This window comes from Apodemus sylvaticus, chromosome 15, assembly GCF_947179515.1.
Source record: "Apodemus sylvaticus chromosome 15, mApoSyl1.1, whole genome shotgun sequence".
NCBI classification, from domain to species: Eukaryota; Metazoa; Chordata; class Mammalia; order Rodentia; family Muridae; genus Apodemus; species Apodemus sylvaticus.
The window spans coordinates 22,209,673-22,233,925 of record NC_067486.1 but is presented as its reverse complement, the minus strand read 5'-3'; the positions used below and the strand labels follow the sequence as shown (position 1 = coordinate 22,233,925).

The window sequence follows — 24,253 nt, the reverse complement described above, 5'->3', positions numbered from 1 at the left end:
ACAGAGAAAGGAGCTTCAGTTAGGGAAGTGCCTCCATGAGATCCAGCTATGGGGCACTTTGTCAATTAGTGATCAAGGGGAGAGGGCCCCTTGTGGGTGGTGCCATCCCTGGGCTGATAGTCTTAGGTTCTATAAGAAAGAAAGCTGAGCAAGCCAGGGGAAGCAAGCCAGTAAGGAACATCTCTCCAGGGCCTCTGCATCAGCTCCTGCTTCCTGACCTGCTTGAGTTCCAGTCCTGACCTCCTTTGGTGATGAACAGCAGTGTAGAAGTGTAAGCTGAATAAAACCTTTCCTCTCCAACTTGTTTCTTGGTCATGATGTTTGTGCAGGGATAGAAACCCTGACTAAGACATACGCATACTAAAAGCACCAGCATAGAGACCATCTAGCTATGGCAAGGCCCAGTGGCAAGACACTGACTGAGACTTCTCACCACAGGTCACTCAGGCCACCCCATGAACCAAGTGAATGACAAAGTGGCCAACAGGGTTAGAAAATGAGACTGACTCCTGATTCCAGGCAGGGACGTTTGCTACCAAAATAAAGAGTTTTACTGTTAGACACATGCCAAGTTGAGGCGGCCAACAGTGCAGATAAATCAGGACATTTAAGTTAGCCACCCAAACAGAAAAGACCACGATCTGAGCAAGAATGTGACAGGCTTGAAGCTGGTTTGCCAGAGTTTTTCATTGTTTTATTTACGTCATTTGAACCAATCACAGAAGAACAACAATTCTAAGCACATCTGGAAGTTTAGAACAGTAGGGATTTCCCTCCCAAATGACGTTAGTCATATTAATTATTCAGAAGAGTCACGGGAAGGCCATTCTTTATAGATATCAAATGTAGAAGAAATGTTAATTATGCTTTTCCCACTGTAATGATAACTCAGGATTAATTAAGAATGGCTTGTTATTTTCCTATAATCGCTAAGCTTTGAGAATCACTCAAGCATATAATGACTAGAAAAACAACACAAGTCAATTGGAGTTTGGGGGGAAATGTGGTGACTGAGGCACGGGGACAAGGACCTCGGTAAAGACTGCAGGCTTAGCCTCTGAAGTAAGATGGCTGGCCGTGAGGAAGGGAATTAAAGTAGATGGAAGCAATGTTGGAAATTAACAACACTTCGTTTGAGCCAAGGATCTAGATCTCCTTACCAGGGTTGTCCATAGCCAGAGAAGCTCCAAGGGGCAGCGAAACTGCCTGCTGGCCGCCAACTTGACTTATGGAGATTAATTCCAATTAAATTGACTGATCTGGAGTTTGCCCACATCCACTGTGTAGAAGTTTAAATGCTTTCACAAACTGTTCCATATTAAGCAAAGGGTACTACATCAGTTCTACCTGGCCACGGCTTTGCTTTCTAGTTTAAGTCATCTTGGCCCAGAACAGTCACAGTGTAAGATGCATCAAGATAAACACAACTCCACAAAAGGTCTATTATAGCTAATTTCTATATTGTCTTATCATTAGTTATTATTACTAAGCTCTTATTACAGCTAACTTTAAATCAAACATCATCACAGGCATATACATAAACTATGGCTTATTGTACCTAGGCAATTCTGCATTTTACATGATATCAGGCACACACTGGAAGCCTCTGGATCTGAAGGAGTACGATTCTTTCAGTGGTGTTTCTGTTTTTATATATTTATTTAATGTCTTTGCGAGCACAGATGGCACAGTTTGTGTGCGTTAGAGAACAATTGTACAGAGTATGTTCTCTCCTACATGTGAGGCTGGGGCTTGAACAGAAGAATGGGAGACCACTTCCTTACATGCTAAGAAATCATCAATCCCAGAAGGGTTAATTTCTGCATTAGCACATTTTAGGAAGACAGTTCCGTGTATTTTTTTCCACTGACCTTACTACCAACCTCACATCCAATCTCTCGTAACCAACTAAATCTCTGTCCATTTTCATGCATTTACCGAAATTTCTTTCTCTGACATAAATGTTGAATACTCAAAACACTTGCTGGGAGTCGTCCACAATTTAATCAGACTAGGAAAAAATACATTAACATGCAACATTTCCTAGTGAAAAGGCAAATCACAGAAAGCATTTCCTTCTGTAGAACAATTATTATGGTCACATATTTAAACTAAAATGATTCAGAGTCACTTGTCAATTTTATTTAATCATCTTTTTATAAAAAATAAACTAATGAATATCACACAAGGAAAGTGAGTGGGGCCCGGGGTCCTGTACAATTCACCTTAAGGGTAAATTTTTTTTGTGAAGTACTAACTAGAACGACACCATTTCTTGAAAGAACTGAGCTAACACATATGGAAAATCTGGCATAGGGCATTTAAAGCTTCATGTGTTCCAGGTTTTATATAGCTTTGAATATTTGATAATCTAATTGTTTCTTCTTTTCTTCATTCAAAAAAAATCACCATTCTTAAAAGTTTAACCGCTGGTTTCTTTAGTGTGGTTGTATGACAAACTATGAAAGAAAACATAATTTGTCAAACACCGTCTACCACATCTTGCTTAGGATAAAACAGTCCCCTGACTGATGGGAAGGGGGCCTGCTACAGACACAAAGCAGCACCTCTCCACACCCGGGCTTTTTGACCATGGCTCCGATGAACGGGTGCTCGAATATATACTTATACCTACACACACACACACACACACACACACACACACACACACACACACACACACACACACAATATATATATATATATGTCTCAAGTATTTCAGGCTGCCTTGAGATTTACTATGTAAGTAAGCAAGGGTGATCCTGTGTGCTGGTACTACATGCCTCTGCCACCTGGCCCTGTTTTATACAATGTTAGGATTGGACACAGAAGCTATAACCCCAATAATGATAGACACATTTTACAGAATAAAAGCCAGGTATATTCACCTTAAAAATCTTGACTCATATTAAGTATATGTAAAAGATCTTAAATAAAGAAATAAATCATCCTCAATGACTAATCTTTTGTATTTTGAAAGTTGTCCGCTGTTCTAAATAGTCTTACTTTCCTTAGAAGGAAAAAAATCTCCACTGATACCCCCCCACACACACACACACACCTCTTTCCCAGAGCTGGGCTGTCCCTCACTGGCCTGGAACTCAGCACTGTCCTGTCTTAAAGGCTGGTGAGGGATCTGAAAGCTACCACAGCAGCTGAATGCGCTGCCTTGCTACAGAACTTCCAGGAGGCTGTAGTTTTATCTGCTCACCATCGCTGTCACCTGTTCAGCTCCTAAGTGACTGCAACTTCTTGTGACAAGGGTGTTGGCAATCAACAGACTCATTACACCTTCTGTGCTCACTCCTGCTGCTTTCAGGCACTTTTGAAAACAGAACGCTTTAAGGATTTTCTTCTTCGGGAGGCGAGAAGAAAATATAAACATTAAGGAAAACAATTAAGCTAAGCTCACCGCTTGGTTTTTAGACTAGAAGGTGGCTCAAAATGACCACCCTTTCCTCAACTTCACACTGAGCTGCTTTTTCTGCCCAGAGTTTCCAGGTCTCGGACCTGAAAGCGAACTTGTCCCGAGAACTTACAAGCACAATACTGGAACATTCTGCTTTCCCCCAGCTTGGACAGGTTGCTACAGGCCAGGAATAAATGTAACGTCTGAGGCTGCACTTATACTGGAAAAACAGCCGCCGCGTAGATTCAACTGGAACTTACTATTTACCCATCTCTTTTTATTTATTTATTTTAACTCAAACCAAATATTTAATCATTTCTCAAAAGAGCCTTGTAGGAGGTAACCAATTTATACAATTCCAAAATATGAAGCCATCCCCACAATAACCAAACATTTCTATTTTCTTCTCCAAACAATAACTAACTTTGTACATGAGTAGGATTACTCTCGCAAATATCAGCTTTACAACCTCTGAGTCTGGGTAGAAACAAATTATCAACACTAACACTGTCTTCATTTCTCAGACCATCACTACAGAAGGAATCCTCCTATTCATGAGAATTTTGATTTTTGGCTTTTTTTCTTGCCCTTAATCTCTTTCACCGTTTGCTTACATTGATTTGATTCTTGACTGTAAAGTCCTTAGATTGGACCTTATGTGTTTTCTTTGCCTAAAGAGATCATTCATATAGATAAAACACAAAATAGATAGCTGGGAACCGTAAGCTAATTTACAACCAAGAAAGAACTGTGTAAATCAGATTAAAGGCACCAAGGTAAAACCAGAGAGGAGGGAAAAGCTTCTCACCATCAGCCTCGGCCTGAGCCTCTGCTATGTGGCAAAGGAAGCGGAGAAGGTTGTTGAAAAGTAACTCTGATGTCATCGGAATCTTCAGAGCCTCCCGTCGTCCTCAGTCCACTGCGCACCTTAAGAACCGGAAAGGGACAATTTGGCAACCATTCCAAACCAGACTTAGAAACATTTGTGACAGTCAATACATTTATCTCAGAATCTTTCCTTGCTCAAATTCAATGCAGGAGTCATTTGACAGGTAAATATAAATTGTTTATGTTTATTAGTTTATTAAAGGAATGCAAAAGTTCCTTGCTATGGAAGTAATACATTTACTTAATTATTAGAAGACGTTATGCCAAAGTAAACCATCACAAGGGAGTGTTGTTTCTATGAAGTGCCTGTAAACCTACGTTCACAGCAAATTTCCGCATGACCTGACAGACTCAGCCATGATGATTCACCCCCAAAATTCTATGTACCCCTAAAGACATGGCCCAAAAAAGAAAACAAGAAAAACAACTGTAGTTTCTCTCATACTAAATTTCTTCAGTTTCAAAATAGCAACAATTTAACCCTTCCCAACACAATAAGCATCAGCCGTCTACTATGACAGGAGAGAAAAGCTAGAACCAGTTTTGATGTTAACAGTCCTCAAACTGGAGAAGACTTTAATAAACCACGTGGACCAGCTGAGGTGAATAAACTACATAGAGTCCAACTCTATGATGTTATTTATACAATAGTAACAACAGAGAAATTATCTTGTACAAGAAACTAAACAAAAAAACACAAAGTGTAATCCTATTTGCATACACGCCTAGGCAATGCAAATTAATCTACTATGAGGGAAAAAAAAATAGATCAATGGGGTTTCCTGGGAAAGGAGTGTACACAAGGTGGGAATTTAATCAGGTGCTACAATAAATGGTGGTGCTGGATTCATTCTGACTTGAAATGCCACAACATGGTTTATGCCTCTTAATGTTGCAATCCTAATCCTAAGAATGACCTTATTTTCTAAGAAAACAAAGAACATGGAAGGAGATAAAAGTAATTAGCAAAAATAAAAATTTATAATATGTATTATTTCTAACAGCAAAAAAGTAGAAATCACTAATATATATTGAAATAAAAAAAAAGCCTAAAAGTAGCTAAACAATAATCTATTACACCATGAGATACTATATACACAGGACAGCATCATGTACAAAGTCTTACATAAGCAAACTGAGTTCTACTGAGTCACATATATTAAGAATTAAAGAAACAACCACACATTTCATGCAAATACTTTTGCATTAAACCCATACAAAATAATGGCATCCTTTCTGCATTAAGACATATTTTTTCTTTCTGTTGATAAATATTTTGTAATTTTCTTCAATGAACTGATATTTCTAACAAATAAAAGCTGAAAATACCAGGAAAAAGTGGACCTGCTCCGACCAAGTACAGAGGAAGAAGGCCTCTAGGCAGTATCCCAGGTCAGAGGTGGTTCTGCTGCCACCTTGCTCTACCAATGACCTACTAAATAGGGAGGGCTGGGCAAACCAGGGAAAAACACGGAAGCCATCATTAAGCTGCGTGCTTTCCCAGTTACAGAGCACTTTCGTAGGCTCCAGCATGCCTAACCTTTATAGCGAGGTTACAGGAGAACAGCAGACTCGGAGGACGCTCCCACACTGTGGAGTCAAATCAGATCTTGCCCATAAATTCTGACAGGAGTTCTCAGTAAAGTAAGGGGGGGGGAGGTTAATCACTTTTCCTGACTATATATAGAGGGAAGTTATTCACAGGTGATCTTTCAAACAACCACATTTGCAATTATATTTATTAGACTGTAACAGAGACCTTGGGGGATTCTCTACACCTAATTCCTAGTCTTGAAAACTACTCCCAATAAGTTGGCCTTGACTTGGTTGACAAATATCAAACCATTGACATCCTACTAATTTTTCAGTGTTATTACATTTCTTCTTTTCTTGAGAAAAACCATTACTTGGTCCTTAATTATGGAAGAAGAGCATGATCTGACTGTTTAAGAACGCAGCACAGATGGGGCTTTACAGTTCACGCTATATCTTCCTTAGTGTGGTCTCCAAACAGGGATACTCTATGAAGAACGGTACCTGCTCCTGACCAGAGGAAAAGGGAGGATTTGCAGAGTAACATATTAAACGGTCGGTCCATGCCTGCTGACGACGGTAAAGTATAGGAGCCCTTGCAACAAAACTCTTGCTCACAGTCCCAAGCACAGTTACCAGAGTCTGGCACAACGTAAAACCTTCTGTATGCACACGGAAAGAACCCTATAAGCCAACTGTTATCATTTCCCTCTGATGGATGAGAAAACAGAATTTAAGCTACCCCAAGTTACAAAGGTTAGAAAAAAAAAAAGAAGCTAAAGAAGAAATCCTGCTGTGGGGTCGGGGGTGGACAGGCAGATCTCTGTAAGGCCAAGGTCTGTGTAGTGAGACCTGTTTCACAAAAAGAAACAAAACAAAAGAAAAAAAAGAAGAAACCAAATTCTGGTAACATTTAACTTGAAAAAAAGAAAAACAGTCCAAGCCTTAGAAATGATGTGTTAAATTAATATAATACAATACAATACAATGTAATATAATTATAGAAAATTATATAATTATAATATAATATATCATTATATTATATTATTTATTTTATATTATATATTATATTATAATATATTATAGTATATAATATAAAATACTTTTAATAAATTATAATAATATAATAAAGTAATAGTCACCCTTCTGTAGTAATATCCATCTCCAGGCCTCTCAAACTACATGGATATTGGAAAACACTGAAGCAGGTGAAATCTGTCTCTTCCATGGAGGAGATAAAATCAAGCCTACATCTATGTGGACACTCACTACATCTTAGAACTATTCATTTCGATAAATTCTACTATCCACCAGTGTTGTTATACATCTTTTGAACTATATTTAAATGTAACATAGAGTAACAACTTCCACAGATGAACATTTTCAAAGTTCTTATGTAAGGAAATGTATAAGTTAGTCTCAGCCAGTGACTCGGTGGGTCAGATGTGGTTTGAATGAGGACAACAGGACAAGTCTTCTGAGGAAAGCCTTCGTCCACCAGCAGGCGTGGTTCTGGAGCACCATCTGCGCCTGCCTGGCCACCCTTGGCTTTGCTTTCAGTCACTGGCTTTACACTGTGCTGGACATCACCAACTGCTCTTGCTACAGCTCCTGAAGTCATGCGGGTGTGCCCTCCATCCCGTTACTAATGTGCATTACAGTTTGTTTCAGAGTTAAAACAACCCTTCCTTGCTGGTGTTAACACAGTTAACACCAATGGTTAAAGACTTTGCTGCCTACGAGATGCTCAAATACCATCTGCTCAATGCAAAACCCAAGCAATAAACATGAAAAGACATAGCTCTGAGCAAATTACAGTCAACCTTACTGTGTTGCTAAAGAGGTGACTCAGAGGACAAGAGTGCCCGCCTTCCAAAGGACCTGGGCTAGATTCCCAGTACCCAGTCTGTGGCTTCCAATCATGTCTAACTCCAACGTCATATCAGAAGCTCAACTTTTTCTCCATGGTACTCAACTGCCTTACATGCAAGTGCCTAGAAACACATGCAGGCGTGCACCCATACAGAAAAATATTTTTTTAAAACGATATCCTAAGTGAGCAAAAAAATACAAATTTTTAGAAAAAAAAGTCCTCTTTGTCCGCAGGCGGTGTACTCTTGTATGGCATCTACCACATTATCTCTTAAGATTAATAAAAAAGTTTACAAAAGTTTATGACAGACGATGATGAGACCCGGAAGAAAAGAACCCTTTCACAGGAGTCATCCAAGACCACTGTAAACCACAGGTATTTACATCACGATTCATAACAGTAGCGAAACTATAGTTATGAAGTAGCAACGAAAATAATTTTATGGTTGGGGGTCAGCACAAAATGACGGACTATATTAAAGGGTCTCAGCATTAGGAGAGTTGAGAACCATGGCTTCAGGGGACCTAACATCCATTTTCTGGCTCCTGCAGGTACCTGTGGTCCTGGTCACCCACCCACCCAAGCATGCATGAGTACACAGTTCAGAAACCTTTTTAAATGTGGTTAAGTTTAAACACCTAATGCCCAAACCTACTCTAAAACTATTGTGAGTGGCGGTGCATTCCCATGTTTCTGATAAGAACACAGGAGGCCTGTGGAGAGAGCTGGGCAGTCTGGGACAGTTACACGCAGAATGTCACAACAATTTCACACATAGCTATTTAAGGAGGAGAAACCAAAGTACCTCCAAAAATTGTATGCAAATAGGATTGGTGTCAATCCTCTTAGCCAAGATGGAAACCAAAGCAACCATCCCCCAAGATGGTGACAGGATAAGACAGAGTAAGCAAAAGCAAAACCAAATGCAAAGCAGGATCTCTGCAACAGAAGGGGAGGGGACACCAGAGGGAACTTTCAGACCCATTGTCCGTTTACTTTTTAAGAAAGATGCCACCGAAACTCAAGGGAGAAAGTACAATCCTGTCAGTAAACGGTCATAAAATCCTAAGAACACCTGAGCAAATCAATGCGTATCATCCTCTCATTTACGACCTGTTAAACTAATTATCTGGTTCACCGATTGAAGCAACACAGAGAACAAAACTTGTAGAAGAAGAGCAGGAGAATTTAGGTTAGAGAAAGATGCCCATATAAAGCAGTAGAAGCACAATACATAAAAACTGAACCATGGACTCTCATTAAAGTCTCCAAGGGACATTGGTTATCAAGCCAACACCAGAGTGGGAGAAAATGTCTGAACCCATAAATGATAATGTATGTATATATGTGTGTAAATGAGATACGTGGCACATATTAAATTCCTTAGAATTCAAGAATGAGATAATCTAATCAAAAACAAATTATAAAACTGGATGAGGATTGAAACGGTTCTTCAAAGAAGGCGGCTTAGTCATCACGCAATACGGCGATATCATAATTCCTCATAAGAACTTATGAAGTGACAGAGACCACAGCACTAGCAATACAATACCTACCAGTTGTCATTTGAAAAGAAAAAGTCGTCATTTGGAAATGATGGTGGGATCTAGTGGCACTAATTCACTTTCTATTGCTGTGATTAAACCCCAACAACAATAACAAAAAACCACACTGGGGAGGAAGAGGTTCAATTCATCTCACCACTTACGGCTCCATAAAAGAGAAGCCAGGTCAGCAGCTGGAGCTGCAGCTGAAGAGGAAGCGATGGAGGAATGCTGCTTACTGGCTTGCTCTCCCTGGCCTTCTCAGCTAGCTTTCCAACCTAGGGCTACCTACTCAGGGGCAACACCGCCCACAGTGGGCGAGGCCCTCCCAGTGATTAAAGAAGAAAATCCACTCCATATTCCTCCCATTCCCCTACTCCCTCACCCACCCACTCGAAACTCCACCCCATCCCACACCACACCCCAGCTTGCCTATTGGCCTAACTGGTAGAGACTTTTTCTGAACTGAATTTCCCTTTTCTCAGAGGGTTCTACATAGCTAAGGTCAAGTTCTCTCTCTCTTCCCCTCCCTCTCTCTCTCTCCCTCTCTCCCCCTCCCCCTCCCCTATCTCTCTCTCTCTCTCTCTCTCTCTCTCTCTCTCTCTCACACACACACACACACACACACACACACAAAGTGACCAACAGACTCCTCCACTCCAGATGAGAACATAAGGGGTCTGGCCACTTTGGGAAAGAGCTGGAAAGCTTGGTACAGTTACAGCACGTATACATTCACTATGTCCCAGCAGTTTCACACACAGTTATTTAAGGAAGAGAAACCAAAACAAGTCTAAAACGTGCATGCAAATGAGATCAGTATCAATCCTCGTAGCTAAGATTGTAAGCAAAGCAAACAATCCAGGCAGTGATGGACAGATAAGTGGTAACTAGAAACAAAACACAAACAAAAGGGAAGGCACTGTGACTGCCGACCAAGGCTCTGAGCAGAAGGATCCGAGATGGAGGAAGGCCCCGTGTTGTAATGGAGGAAGCCCAGTGTTGTACAGCCGTATCCCACGTGGAGGGGGCAGCTAGAAGAGTGGAACTGTGGCAGGGAAAGACGATCAACTCCTAGCCAGAGAAAGGATACCACTGTAAGTGAGCAGGGGATGCAGGTGAGACCACCATTTTCTAAAAAAAGACAGTTGCAGGGACTGATGCCCGGAAAATTTATTTGAAACCCTCAAACTCAATATCACCAGTGTGTGAACTAGGTGGTGTGTTCAATAACAGGTCTAGCTGGAGCAGAGACTTAAGAAAACACACACACACACACACACACACACACACACACATACACACACACACACACACACACACACCAGCATTTAGAAAATGAGACAGTCTTAAAAGGAATCTCTTGTAAAAAGAAGTTAAGCTTTTTTTTAAAAAATTTCCATTATTTAAAGAAAAACCACAATCTAAGATAAACCAAACATATGACAATTAGTCCTTGGAGAATTCGGAAATAGCCTGAAGTTTCATTTCCCTCACATGCTGCAGAGGGAATGTAGTCTTCTGCATAGAAGCTATGAAGAGGTAAACAGTTCTTTAAAAAGTAGCAGCTAGTATACCACGGAGAAATTCTACTCCTAGGTATATCGAGACAGGATGTGATAACTTGCTCTACACAAAAATTCTCATGATACAATCACTGTCCATTATCCAAATGGTAAATAACATGTTAAATAGGACCAGTGGAATATTATTCAACTATTTAAAAAAAACAGAATAAAGTTGGGCTGCATTCTACAAACATCTCAATTTTATTACACTTACTGAAAATAGCCAGTCAACAAAAAGTATGTATGTATGGTAAAAAAAAAAAAATAAAAAAAAATAAAAAAAAATAAAAATAAAAAAATAAAAACCTGACATGAAAACACTCAACAACAAAATATACTTAAAGAATACAAGTAAGTTGTGAATATCATCTGCTTTTGCTGGGGCAAGAACATTGGAGACATCATCAGGAGAAACTGAACAATCTAACTTGCCCCATGCAGACTTGCCCCATGCAGGAAGCACAATAGAAGAAAACAATTCTTCTCCAATCAAATCAATACATTCCCCACGGTGTCAATCTAATTTCAAAAGGCTTTATAAACTGACTAAACCGATCTGAAACAGCCAATCTCCTTACTGCATCAGTCCACGGAGACTCCGAGAGGGGCCTTGCTCTGCCAAACACCAGGACTCACTCTCTATAAAGTTCTAGAAGCTAAGCAGTTTCGAGCTCTAGAAAAAACAGACCCCTGACATCTGAGCAACAGCCATCACAGGTGACGCAAGCTGTGCTGTAGGTCCCGGAGCCATTCTGTGTCCTGAAACAACCCGTTACCCACTGATGGAATACAAGGAACTGACGTTTCACAGAGGAAGACAAGAGTCTAATATTTTTACGAAGGATAAAGAGATTGAGAACCCCAGGCTGGGCCGTGGCACAGGTTGAGGCAGGAAGTTGGGGAATTAAAGCCACCCTCAGCTACCTAGCAGGTTCAAGGCTAACGGGCTCCTCTCAGAAAAGGAAAAAAAGAGAGAGAGAGAGTGAGATAGAAAGAAACTATGAAAAGACAGGGAAGGCTTCTTGAGACACAGAAAGAACTAACTAGAAAGCAAAATAAAGTCAATTTCATCAACATTAAAACCTTCCATCCGTTGGTAAGTAAATTTTATTTTCAAAATGTTGAAGATGCAGAGAAGGTAGCCTAACATAGTCCTATTATTTGTAATGCTAAGGCTTGAACTCAGGACCCTGTCCATGCTGAGCAGACACTATACCAACTGAGCTGCAGGCCCCACCCACATATAAATACTTCATGGAAGAATTCGATAGGGAACAGTGCAGTAAAACAATGTTTAGAAACATTTTAGAAACAAAGTTAGAAAGCACAGAAAAGCAAACTAATATCAAAAAAAAAAGATGCTATCTTCAAGAACACATTTGTGTGTGTGTGTCTCTCGGCCCTCAGGATATCTCCCCCATGCCCCTCCCTTCTCAGTCCTCCCTCCTACACCTGCCCCTGGGCTCCACACAGACATACACACACACACACACACACACACACACACACACATACACACACGAACACACATTCATGTACACTCACGTATATACACGTACACACACGCACACACATATATACAGACACATGTACACACACACATGCACACACACACGTACACACACGTACACACACGCATATACACATATATACACACGTACACACACTCACGCGCGCGCACACAACACACATGCACATGCACACACACATACATACATACACGTGCACACACATACACACACACACACACACGTACACACCCGCCCCTGGGCCCCAAATAGTGACAGGATTTGGCATGGCCGTGGCTGAATGACAGCTTCTGATACTCTTTACACTTCTCTTTCAGGTATGTATTCTAGAGTCTTACCCGGTGAAAACCCATAAAAGCAATGTTGATTCCATCAATGCTTTGTAACAGCTGTTACATATATATGGCATTAAGTGTATCGTACGTGTGTCTGAATATGTCAGCTCCTGCAGTCTTGATGTGTCTTACAAAGACTCACATAACCGTACACCCGGTTCCCGGCTGGTGGTACTGTTTAAGGAGGTTTTGGAACCTTTAGGTGGCTACTGAAGGAAGGCGTCACTGGGGCGGGCTTAGAGGATTCACAGGCTCCTCCCACTTCCGGTGTGCACTCCCTCGCCCTCGGTTTCCTGTGTATAGATGAAAGGTGACATCGGCCAGCTTCCTGCTCCTCCTGCCACTGCCTGCCCTTCCCACAATGGACTCTAACCTTGGAAACCACCGCAAGCCAAAATAAACTCTTGCGTCAGTTGATCATGGTCTTGGTATTTTATCACAGCAACAGGAAAGTAAGGAATACCAGACCACACTGAAGCAAGCAAACGAAAGCACCCACATATCAGCCAACAAAGGAACAAATACATTCACACAACGTAATATTAGCCAGCAGAGAAAATAAATGGACCATAAACACAGCAGTATAAATGATTTCCAAAAACCCACAATGAATTCAAAAGAACAAGTCTCGGGAGACTACGTTCAAAATACTATGATTTCACAAGATGTAACAAAAGCATAAAATTAACTAAGGTAGAATTTTAAGTATCCAGGTGGGAAAAAGCAGCAATATTAAGAACAACATAAGAGACTAACATAAAATTCAGAATGGGTCCAGGGTTGCAAACGAAGCTGTGTGGGTAAGGATGGCCACTGGTTGATTGAAGGATCACATTTAGTGATGCTCTCTTTGCAGTAGGGGTCCAGTTCTTGGTATATCACTTCAGTACTGCATAGCCATACACAATGTAACCAAAGGCGAGCAGCGTTCACTTGAAAATCTGAAATGCAAATGTTCCACAACCTAAAACTTCTAAAGTCTCTTGACATGATATCAAAAAGCTTCAGGTTTTAGAGCATTTCAGGTAGTTGGGTTATGAGTCTGGAATATTTCATGCAAATATTTATTTATTTATTTTATTTTTTTACTTTTTTATTTTTTTGGTTTTTCGAGACAGGGTTTCTCTGTGTATCCCTGGCTGTCCTGGAACTCACTCTGTAGACCAGACTGGCCTCGAACTCAGAAATCCACCTGCCTCTGCCTCCCAAGTGCTAGGATTAAAGGCGTGCACCACAGGAACTGTAAAGTATGAAGCACCTCAGACAAGTGCAGCCCCATTTACAGTAAGTGAGACAAAGTGAGAATAATGAGCCCTTGTGCTGGGGCGGACAGGTTCAACTGGGCTGAGCCACTGTCAGCATATGCATTTCAAAAATGTTCACACATGCACGGTGATCTCTAGGAAGTAGATTTCCCCCCTTAATTAACAACAAGTAAAAAAAAAAAAGGTGGAGTATATTAAAAGATACACACATTCACAAGACCATGGAAGCAGACTCGCAGGTAAAAGCTTACAGCTCGCCCAATCTAAGGGTGAGGCAAATTCATCAGCAGTCACTGAGGTCTCAAAAACAAACAAGCAAAACAACAACGACAACAAAATGCTTGCTTGTGGCTCAGGAGATGGTGGCGGGGGTCACCCAGTGCACTCCAAGAGCTTAGGGGTCTTCATAGGGTTTTTTTCCCTAAGGGTAAAGGCCAACAGTCATAGATCGGTCATGATTAGCAAAAGGGTCAGGAGAAAACCCTAACTCACCCTTCAAAGCAAAGTATTTGCTCAAACGTAGAACTCCTTATATTTGTTATATATTGCTTTTAGCTCAAAAGCAATTAAAATCACCAAATGATGCAGCTTCAGCTAGAGGTGGGGCAAATAGCTAAAGAAAAACTGCTGTATGAAACCTAGTATTCCTTAAGACTTTAAAACACAAATTGCAATCATGTTCTAGATCAAGTTTTCTATTTAAATATTTTCACAGTATCTACCATGGGAAAGGTACTTTGGAATGCTCTGAGGTCGTAGACTGCACACTCTGAAGTTCTTCACTGCTGGCCTGGTGTCGTTCAGATGAGTGTGGTATTCTGACTTCTGGGACCAACTCCTCTTCAGGAGAGAGGAAAGCAAAACCAACCATGGATGTGAGGCATTCCAACATCACATGACCATAGATAGGGCACTGATCCATCCTGATAGCTTTGAGTTGCATTCAACTGTAAGTTGGCTGTGAACTATTGGCCATGAACTACAGGAGTGTTGTGCGGCAAAACTCTTCCAGGGGAGTCACTACACTGAGCTCGGTGGATTTAACCCCCCTCTGAGCAGCCTGGCTGGGGTCCTCATCATCCAGAGTCTGAGTCTTTGCAGGTTATTTTTGTGAACGAGACTCGGTGGGTGACTATCGTTGTCCACTTCCTCCTGCCTGGCATGTGGAATCGTTGCACTGGGTCCACAGCTGTTGTGGATAGCCCTGGTGCTGCTTGTATTGTGATGTTAATTCTGCTTACCCAGGAGGCGCTGTCAAGTTCTTAGGTGACTTATGAATCGGCCCCCAATGAAGAAAGGGACCAATCACTGGGCGAGTGGGCGGGACTTCCGGGTTGGACCAGAGGAAGAGAGGAAGTAGGAGAGAGTTAGGGGCTTTTTGGATGAAGATGGCGAGAGGGCCAGAAGTAGCTACTAGTGTCGCTTGGCTTATATGGTAAATCTGCCAGGATTCACCACCAGAGGATTTAGATTTAATATGGCTTACAAGATTAGGATTCAAGTCGTTGCGCCCAGCGATTGAGTTATCATTGCTTCTGAACGAAGTCTGTGTGGCGTTTTCCTTCACGTGGCTGCTGTTCGACTGGGTTCAAGAGAGAAAGGTAAGTGGGCAAAGTGTGAGTTTGCCTGATGTGCACGACAAAAGTGGGGAATTTGAAGCACGGGGCTGGGGGTGGGGGTGGGAGCGACCCACCAGTGCGAACTAGCGAGCTGGGGGGAGAGAGTTTGGAGTTTTGATCAGAGGCTCCACTAGGTAAGAACTGGCCGGCGAGACCGCCCGGAGCTGAGAAAAGCTGGCTGTAGCGCGGGAACTTGCCGTTCCCTTTTTAATATTTCTCTCAACACACCGCCAAGCAGGAATATTGGTGACAGCATTCTACCATAAGCCTGCGTGGCTGCTACTAGCACTATAAAAGCCAGCCACCTAGGTGGGAGTTTCCAGTTCTGGTTCAGATTAATTTCTTCACGTCCTGGAATCAGAGCATGTACACGGCGTGTCTTTAGCAATAGGGTTCGCAATCTCGTAACCAGCAGCAGTAACAATATCCTTTACAGTTTCGGGGGCCTCAGGGGCTGCCCTCACTAACCAACAGGACGTAGCCCACCCATGGCCGGCTGCAGGTTTTCATCCAGTCCCCACATGGCTTCTGGGTGTGTCCTTTTCCACCCGTCAATGTGTTTTTTGCATGTTGTTCTTCAAACAGCCCCAGTAGGTGGACACACCATCACACCCAATGTCAGCCAAACATTCAGTTCAGCCTTACATCATCTATATGAGAAAACCCTTCTCTAGACAATGTCCAGACAAAGCTACATGCTGAATGAACCACCCTCCCATACCAAATAGTGGATTACAAGGGAAACCCAGGGAAGCTCTCGAGGTCTGCTGTCATCTGTTCAGAGCAGTGTCGGGTGACCCCAGAGACACACAGCTAAGCTGATACAACAGTGGAGCATAGCAAAGACACATGCAGCACAGAAAGGTCCCATGCATCTGTGTCGGTTGCTTCATCACAGATCAAAGTGAGTACAAAGCATGGACGGGTGTTTTTTTTTTTTTTTTTTTTTTTTTTTTTATCTTAGCTGTGTAACCCTCCTTCATTCTCTCTGAGCCAATAGGGTTCCATATCCAACTCTCCCATGGAGTGCCCCACCCCGCAGAGTCTGACTTTAATTCACTTAGACCTACTCAAGGCCAAGGAGTCACATGCCCTGTTTTCCCCTGCTGCACCTGCTGGCTGCCTGGGTTGACGTGGCCCTGGATTGGCACATTGGCTGTTGCTTTCCATTTACCACCCTTGGCTGGTGGGGGAGTTTCTGGCTGGGCAAACCATTTCCACCCTGGCACAGCCTCTTCGTGGAGAGAAATGCAGCCTTCTAACGTTGGGGGGGGGTGGATATGAACCCACTCCTGGGATAGGCTTAATCAGATCCACCATATTGTTCTGTAAGAGGTGTCTTCGATGCTGTTCCTTGGGTTTTCAAGCCTTCCAGCAGCTCTTTAGAACATAATTTGGCTTTCTATCAGTTCTTTCCGTAGGAACTCCAGCTCCACAGAAATCTTTTCACATGTGTTTTCTAGTAACCCAGACAGGTGCCTTCCTCTGTTTTACCCTTTTCTTATCTCCTCTGAGATCATCTCTCACTTTCCCATTTCTTTGTACACGCAGGTCTAAGTTACTGAGACCACCAAAGCCTATCCTACCTTATAAAGATCATGCCCACCAACAGACCCAGCATAGCCATTAATGCTCTACCATTAATGACCTACTACACGTGAGGTCCCTGCAGGATCAGCCTTTTCTTTAACTTTTCTGTGACTACAGTTCTATATGGCCCAGTGGACCAGGGTTCAAACATGGCTTCCCTTATTCCTGGTTCCCTTCATAGCATCCCCCACTATAGCCCCCCAGCCCCTGTCGTTTAAGGAGACCTCAGATGGAAATAAGCAACTGTCCCTAATGGAAAGCCAGCCCCATCAGGGACTGGTTTCACTCCTGTTGTCTCAGGTTATGAGCCTTTGTCTTAAGGAAGGATGATTGGTATCCATCACCCAGGTTTTCTGCATCCTGGTCAGTCTGAATGATCGGTTCCCAAGTCCCACAGCCTCACAAGTCAGGGTATGACTCAACGCTTGTTGCTTGTTTAAGTCTTTTCCCATTTCAGCAATTCAAGTATTGAGAATTTCCTGATTACCCAAGTTTCTTACGTGGGGCCATTGTAAAGGCCAGTTTCTGTACATTGGACTACAGATTTTCCCTCTGTTTCTACTTAAGGATAGACTTGAGGGGTATCACCTACTGTTGTTACTCATCCTCTTGTTTGTCTAATGTACGTGCCAAACCAGAGGCCAACACGGAGACTCTCCCTCACTTACTGCAGCTGTTCCTTTACACCATCAAGTTCCTGTATGGTCGCCATCTTGTCCACAGATGAATTTCAACTGCACACAACAGTGGCCAGGCAACCTCTGCTGCTGTTTGTTGACAACCCCACCCCACCTTTGTGTGCTAAGCTTAAAGACATCAAAATGTCCTCCATACCTTTTACTGTTGCCAGGGTAGCTCCATATTCATGTGATAGGCCCCACCCATGCAGTAGGCATGCCACCCCATGCCACATAGATGAAGACTGGTACCCTGGATTCCTCCCGCAGACACTGCTAATCCTGATGGCTTAGTCGTACTTGCAGATCTCACTACACATAGCAAGAAACCCGCAACCCCTGTCATAGATAGCACAATGGCATATCCATGTACACCTCGAGGTCAAAGAACTGTGTTGGAATTTCCTCAGTGGTTGCTCCTGGCCCAGGCTGCTTGGCCTTGCTTGCCTTGGTTGCATGCATGCCTTGCCACCCCATAGCCAGGACTCACTCCTCCCGACTTATCTGTGGCTCTGCTATGTCCTTGTGCCCTGTTCTGGAGCCAATTATGTTGTGTGACATGCAGTCTGCTCAGCCCAGAGTAGACCCCACCACCGTTCAACCTGATGAACACTAAGTCCTACTGTGGTTACAGGAGTGAGGGTGAGGGGCTCCTCACAGCAGCAGAAACCACTCAAAGTCAGCTGCTTTCTGTCTTTGGCCCGCCCCAGCATGGGTGACAGCTCACGAACACTCTGGAGCAGACAGCAGGCAGCTAAATGGGGTGGAGCATGTCCTTTCCAGGTGCTTCAGGGTAAGGGTTTTTTCTGGTTCAAGGGCGTCTTGGTAGTCGAGAGCCAAGGAATACCATGAAGTCACACCACACAACAAACCTCACACAAGGGGTATTACCAAGGAGAAGAACAGGATGGCGGCTGTCTCTGAGGGGGAAGACATATGGCAGATTGCTAAATGCAGGGGAAGGCTTTTATAGTTCTTGGAGCATGTGCATTGAGCTTAGTAGGAAAATACCCTACTCTAGAACACCTTGTTTAGCCATTATCCCTGAGTGGGGGCGGGAGGGGGAGGATTTGGGGGTGGAGATTCCTAATTCCAAGTCTCAGAACCTGAAATCAAGCTGGGGCAGGGTAGTTTTCCTTTAGCTTAGGTCCTTGGTGTAAAGTCAAGGTTGGGGTGTTCTTTCCTGAGCCTTAGGCTCAGGGTCAAGTGAGGGTTGGGTGGTCTTTCCCTGGTCCTTTGACCTTACACTCAGTTGGTCTAAACTTCTTCCAGACAGCTTGGCTGGCTTTTGCTTCTCCGAGGGACTCAGAGCTGTCTTTGCAGCTTGTCTTGTCTGAGGGACTCATAGCTTTTAGTGTTTACTTTGGCAAGGAGGGGTCAGTTTTAGGGACTTCCTGAAGCTATTTGCATTGTTTACCTGACTGCCTAATAACCGCCCCATAAGAGACTGTTTCAGCCTCAGAGGACACTGATGATAACACAACAACTAGGAAGCTAGGGTGGGAAAGGTTATCTTTATACAATTTAGAAAGCAGAGTGCCTCACATAACTAAGGAAAATGATTTTTAAAACAAACAAACGAAAACAAAGCATGCTATTGGTTCTGGGATATACTGCTTATTAAAATCTACCATGGCTATTTCAAGGTGTGTGCCTTCAAAACTGAGACACTGATTCAAATAAATACATTTAATATGTAAGTTTAAAGATGGGCATCAAATCTACTTTCAGCATCTGAATCCCTTGCTCTAAAAGTTACTCCGGAATACTCACTCCCTTTTAGTTTTGATTATTTATGTTGGATTGTTTTGCAAATGTATACTGTAGATTTGTTTATGGTTTTGCACTGCTCTGAAAATGACCCAATAAGATGCTGTATCAGGTCACTCTGCCATGGCAGTCTAACCAAGGGCTTTCTTTCCCTTCCTCCCTTATGCCACGTGACTCCACTCCCCGAGCAGCCACAGGTCTTCTGACAGCAATAATCCTGTGCAAAGCGCTCGCTCTATCTCTAACTCCCAACTTCCATCTCCCAGCCTTCCAGCAGGTGAGACCTTCAGAATCACAACCTAAACTTGCCCTTATTTTCTGCCAGGTCTCCCTGCTGCATTCTCAGCTTCCATTTCTATCTAGCCCTTAAGAAGACATCACAACGTTCAACTGCTTTGCCTGTCTCACCAACAGGCACACTCTGGGAACGCCTTTTGTTTCTGAGTTCTCTACCACAAAGCACAAACAAACACTAGAAAATAGTGTCGCTGCCTGAACATGATGGTGTTTTGTGATCACACAACACAGATTCTAGAAATCAACAAAACTGCAGTCTTCACAAAGGGCAACACTGGTGTCCTTCCCCGACTAGCTTCTAACATCAGGCAGCTTCTCTCCAATTAAGTCCAACTACGTGTATGTGGAGCTATCAATGATTGACAAATATTATTTTCTTTGATCATAAGGGTCATAGCAGGAGTAGGTAATGAGACTTTGCCCCTTGAGTTTACTGGGAATTGTTTTCTCTCTCGAATAACAAGCAAACAACACAGGCAAGTGGCCATGTTGCAACTTGGATGAGACATCAACATGGCAGGACACCAGGAGGAAGAGCATCTGGATCCGTCCCGGCAACTAATGTCCACTGCTCACAATCGCCACGTGTGGGGTGAGGACCACTTAGCACAAAAATATTTTCAACTGCACAAGTCCAACAAGGTGCTAGATCAAACTAAAAGAAAAGGTAGATACATTCACCTGAGGGACTTGAGCATTTGTTATGATGCATGCTTATAGAACATGACCCACGCCAAAAAGAAAACAAGGTATTTTAACATTAATCCATTTTCTCCTGGCAATGTTAGAAATGTCCCCTTGATATAACAGAAAATAGGGCTGACCCTGGTGATACATGCCTTTAACTCCAGCACTCAGGAGGCAGAAGCAGGTAGATATCTGTGAGTTCAAGCCAGCATGTACCTGGTCAATCAAGGATACATAGTGAGACCTTGCACCAAAAAAAAAAAAAAAAATGCTAACAAACAAGAACAGAAAACAAACCTATGGTCACTGCAGAGGCCTCCAAATGTACTATTTAACATGACTTAAATTATAAGATCATGCTCAAATCCCTACGTGCCTAAAACACTTCAAAACGGTTAAGTGCTCACCCAACATGGAGAGGAGGCAAGGAGCACTATGTGTAAGAACAGAGGAGGAAAGGTTTCAAGGCCAAATACACGAAGGTGATAATGCATTAGGCAAAGCTACATGCCGTGAGGGTGCAGTCTTCAGAGTGCAGCCCAAAAGCACACACTACCACTCCCCATATATGCCACCCTTTACCCCAAAGAAATCCTAGACTGCAGATGCGGTGGGAGAGAGAGGGTAAATGTCAGTGGGAGTCAAAAGGCCCTTTGATTATTAATTTAAAACTAAACCACAAAACCCAAACTATCTCTTTAAACTGAGAACTTAAGGTCTCAGAACTGTACCATCACAATGTAAGAAAAGTCTTACAAGCTTATATAATTCTTATAATAGCAAAAAAGAACGTACTCCGGGTATAACTGGATCAAAATAGGCAACATTACGAAGTTTTACTATAGACTCAACTTGACTCTACATTTATGGTATCTGTAATTTAGGCCATGGCTAGTTATCAGGATTAGGTCTGATTTTAAGAAGATGTTTGATTATATTTTATAGCTAATTGATTATATTTATTTGTGTATTTTTGTGAGTATATATAAAGAGGGTACATAAGTGGAGGTCAGGAGAGTTTCTTCTTTCCATTCACACCATGTGGTTCTAGAGACGGAACTCGGGTCATTAGCCTTGGTGGCAATTGCATTTACCTGCTGAGTCATCTTGCTGGCCCTTGGCTAGCATTAAAAAAAAATTTTGGCTAACTATGGTGCAGAGAAAAACATAAGGGCAATACTTAACGGAGATGTTTCCGGCAATATTTTCTCATTAGAGTCCCTAGGAGCAAACAAATAAGTGGAGATAATTCTGTAGCATTAACACAATCACTGAATCTGTTTTGAAAAGTAGCTGGGGAAGCCATGGGTAACCAGCCAGTAAAGAGCACTCCATCGTGGCCTCTGTCAGCTCCTGGCCCTAGGTTACTGCCCTGTCTGTGTTCCTATCTTGATGTGGAAGCTTAAACCAAATAATCCCTTTCCTCTCCAAGTTGCTTTGGTCATTGTGTTTCATCAAAGCAATACGAACCCTAGCTATGACAGGACCAGTCACAATTATTGCCAGTAGTGCTAAGTCAAGCACTGATTCATTTAACTGTAAAATGGATAGTAACCAAGTGTAGGGAACGAGGCTCTGTAAAGTTGGGTAATTCGTAGGTAAAAGGTGGAGCTGGGATTTGCATGTGAACCAGTTTGGTTTTGTATGCAAGTCACAGACACCACAAACAGGCCCTCCATGTTATCTCACCAAAACTGCCTGTATCAGCCAGTCCCCCCAGTCATTCATCAGAGATGGACAACCTATTCAAAAACCATGCATTCGGTGCCTACATCTGTGTCACAGACACAAACAGATACATATCCAAGTCCTTTATGAACCAGATAGACACAACACAAGTAAGAAAAAATTATTAGGTATTTTGGCCTCTGACAAGTCTCAGCTGCAAACTTACCAAAGGCATTGCTTCTGTTACTACCAAGGAGTAAACACACCCTGGATTTTTCTTACTGGAAGGAAGCTGGTTAAAACATTTTGCAGGAAAATCTCCAAAACATTTTTTTTTTAAGTATAAAAGAAAGAAAGGGAGAAGGAAGGAAGGGAAGAAAGTAAAAAAGAAAGTCCTGAAAAAAAGTTGATATTTTAAAATAAATCTTGACCCAGTAAGAATGACAGGGTCTCTTACTTTGTGGCAGTGGGTGGAAACTATCACCCTGTAAGAACAAAGACAGTAAAGTAATTAAGGACATGTGCTTTGAAGCAGCCCCATGTGTGGTGAGCCAACTTCCAAACTCACCCTTTACAGTGAAAGACTTCTATTAACCTGGATATGCCAAAAGAAATCACTTTGAAAACCTACAGCCCTCCATGAAACGAAAACCAAATCCAGGTGAGATCTGACTAATTATTTACCTGAAAACTATTTTCTGGGAGGAAAAATGAAAACCATCGTGTCTAATACACTGCTTCGTGTGGCAGCCCAAAGTCACGAAACTGTTGTCCCTAGCCCTCCCTGTGCCACCTGGACATTTGCAGAAATGAAATTTGGACTGGTTTACACACTGCACACACAAACCCAAGGGGCGCAAGGACAGCTGAGGAATTGGGGCTGTCGGCAGTTGGCAGTCCCTTTCATGGTCAAGCTTAAGAGGGATTAAAAATCAGAGTCGACAGAGTTGGGACAACTCTTAAATGGCCAAGAAGAGAAAGAAAAGCTGGTGATTGGTAGAAGAACAGTCCTGAGTTAGAAGGACACCCAACTGAATCACCATGATTATCCACAATGCCAAACACCCAAGGCGGTCTGCTGTATTTTCCCTACCAGGACACTGAGGACCACACACTGTTTCCTTGTTCATTTCTTACAATGTTCCAGTGATGTCCACTGTAGCCTCAGATTGTAATCAGCAAACTGAAGAACAGGTTAGTAAAGAGGCTTCATGAAGCACTCTGGGCTTAAATGTAATGCTTAGGCCCTTAAGGGATGCATTCAGCATGCAGCTAAATTAAATGTATCCATGATGTGGTGATCCCACACATCTACACAGGTGGTGACTTCACATGTCTACACAGGTAAAGGAGAAATACTGTTGATGTGCATCCACCCGTGTATAAAGGTTTAGACAAATTGGATGGAAAATATTTAGAGAGTAATGACATTATTGTTATATAGTGATGTATAACAATATTAATCATATGAATATTAATAGCATAATAATACATTATGCTCCAAACTTTACCATATACAGATATTAAATATCATTTATATTCTATTTGTGTATATTCTAGAGTTGTCTTAAGATACAGTCAGAATGAAGTGGGCTCTGTGCAAATGCTACAGCAGTTCATAAGAAATATGAGTATTGGGCTGGAGAGATGGCTTAGAGGTTAGGAGCACTGACTGTTCTTCCAGAGGTCCTGAGTTCAATTCCCAGCAACTACATGCTGGCTCACAACCATCTGTAACGGAATCCAATGCCCTCTTCTGGTGTGTCTGAAGACAGTGACAGTGTACTCATCTAAATAAGTTCTTTAAAAAAAAAAAATGTGAGTATCTGTAGATTTTCATGGAAGGTCCTAGAACAATTCAGAGTTGGCTTCCTGTGGATTCAGTTTTCTAAGATCAACTATGGTCTAAAAACATTAGTTGGAAAAGTGTAGGTAGATATAATGACAGACCACTGTGAAGAGTGTGATAGACTCTTGGCCCATTTCCTCAAGCCGAAGGGT

General features: G+C 42.4%; 1 protein-coding gene across 4 annotated transcripts in view; it reads right to left on the bottom strand.

Annotated features, from left to right (window-relative positions):
- Nrip1 (nuclear receptor interacting protein 1) overlaps nt 1–24,253 on the bottom strand; it is an 86,102-nt gene that overhangs the window by 38,143 nt on the left and 23,706 nt on the right. For 3 of the 4 annotated variants that reach the window (XM_052158034.1, XM_052158032.1, XM_052158033.1), the window contains exon 3: nt 4,218–4,336. The exons of the other annotated variant lie outside the window; for it this stretch is intronic. The gene's annotated coding sequence lies outside the window, so the exon portion shown is untranslated. The remainder of the gene's footprint in view (nt 1–4,217; nt 4,337–24,253) is intronic. 4 annotated transcript variants of the gene reach the window in all.